Below are 2,211 nucleotides of genomic sequence, written 5' to 3' on the forward strand. Positions count from 1 at the left end.
CTCTTTAGAAGTAATTGTCCCTTTGCTATCACCACTAGATAAGAAACAATAAAATCTGAGACAGTTAAAACTTTTGTCTTGAATCAATTACTAGCCTGATAGACTCGGCTATGTCAAGATGGATTTATGTATTCTTCCTCACATTTGGATTTTTATGTATTCTCTCTCCCATTTGGATTTGAAATGTTGCCACATTTATAATATGTCTTTTTTCTGCATTTTCGTGCAGCTGAAGATTGCTCTTCATATTGCATTTACGGTAATGCTCGCATTACTTAAATAAATTGAAGTAGCATGAAACGTGCGTACTGCAATCACCTTTGAAATCCGTGTTGCTTATTTTTTTATATATATATATAAATATATATATATATATTCGGTACGACAAGAAAATATTGGGAATATATTTTGAACTTTCAATACCTGCCATTATGCTTATTGCTGAACACCGAAGAAATAAATTTGCAACATTATATAATTTTTCTACAACTGTTATGTAGTTATGGCGGTAATTTACCGAAATGCGTATATGTCCTATATAGCACTGAATATTATATCTGTTTTTTGTATGCTATTTTTTTACAATTTCTGGGATCGTGTTCAGTACTATAGCCTATCCTGAGTTTAATGCTACGCGTCGTACTACACTGGATACTGGAGTGATGTGCGAAACTCTTCACTATCTATCTATCTATCTATCTATCTATCTATCTATCTATCTATCTATCTATCTGTTTGTTCAGTATAAAACCGTTCTGTTTTTTTTTTATATAACATATTTTATACAAACCGTAAAAATCATCAAACGTCTCTCTTTGCTGATCCCCTGATTGTTGACTGTATCACATGTTCACATATTAACTGTACCGAAAGAGAATGTCGTATTTTCAAGCAAATAGTCTGACATCATACTACGAATATAAAAACAATTGCAGAAGATCCACATCAAACATCGGGACTTTATTCCTGGGTTTTAATCAACCTTGCTCTGCTATGCAAGATCATCTCGAACAGATTGGGAAAGCGTATAAAGAAGGAAAGTGGGTACCTCATGACCTGTCTCCTGAGAATAAAGCAATGCCGTCAACAATTCGCTAATTAGGAATAAACAAACACTTTTTTGTTAATTGAAATATGACAATGGATAGTTGTACCTCCCTGTGCTTCAATGAGCAGTTCAAAATTATATTTCCGATCATATAAACCACTTTGAATATTATTTTAGTAAGTTTAAAGCGATTTCTTTTGTACCGTAAACCATTTACCATTTCTGTGGTACCCACCTACCGCTTCCCTTCACACCTTAAGCTGGTGCTTATTTTGCTTAATGTTTATTCGAGCGCTAGCTGAGGTGACAAGACGATCACAGTAAAATACCAGTGAAGTACTTTATTTTATCGACTCGTAAGGGATAAAAGGCAAAACTAACGTGAGCGGGGGTTGAACTCAGAAGGGAAAGAGCTGGAAGAAAATCTGCTAAGAATTTTCCTCTGATGCGCTAACGATTCTGCCAGCTCTGCGTCTCGCCACCATCGGAAAAAGGATTAAATTCGTTTCTACTCTAGGCACAAGGCCCGAAATTTTGGGGGGAGGGCGCCAGTCGATTGCATAGACTCCAGTACACAACTGGTACTTAATTTATCGACCCCCGAAAGGATGAAATGCAAAGTCGACATCGCCGAAATTTGAACTCAGAGCGTAAAGATGGACGAAATGCCGTTAAGCATTTCGACCGGCGTGCTAACGATTCTGCCATCTTGCCGCCTTAAGGAAGGATTGAATTGAAATAAGAAAATGTGCGAAAACACAAAGACAATAACCTATGCAAGATTGTGAAGAAACCCTGCCTGAAATAACAGTCAAATATCCCTCAAAATGAAGGCTTGTAATTTGAAACACATTATAACTGAATAAAAAAAAGTGATAGTTACGGTTGGAACGTCTTCTGTTAAACCTGATTTAGATTTAAACAACAACAACAACAACAACAGTAAAGAAATGTGTCGTTGTTGTCATTTAACACCATGCCAGTTCGAATTCAAGAGACCAATCGTTAAGAGCGCTCTAGAAGTGACAATCACGTCGTTTTTGAAAAGGCTATCCTGTATATTAGGGGTAAATTTTCCTACGTAACTCTTCTCTTTCATGAGACGGTTGATTGTGATTTTGAGGAAAATTTGACTGCTATTTCTAGCTGTTAGAGTGTTTTAC

Source organism: Octopus bimaculoides, chromosome 21 (genome assembly GCF_001194135.2).
Source record: "Octopus bimaculoides isolate UCB-OBI-ISO-001 chromosome 21, ASM119413v2, whole genome shotgun sequence".
NCBI classification, from domain to species: Eukaryota; Metazoa; Mollusca; class Cephalopoda; order Octopoda; family Octopodidae; genus Octopus; species Octopus bimaculoides.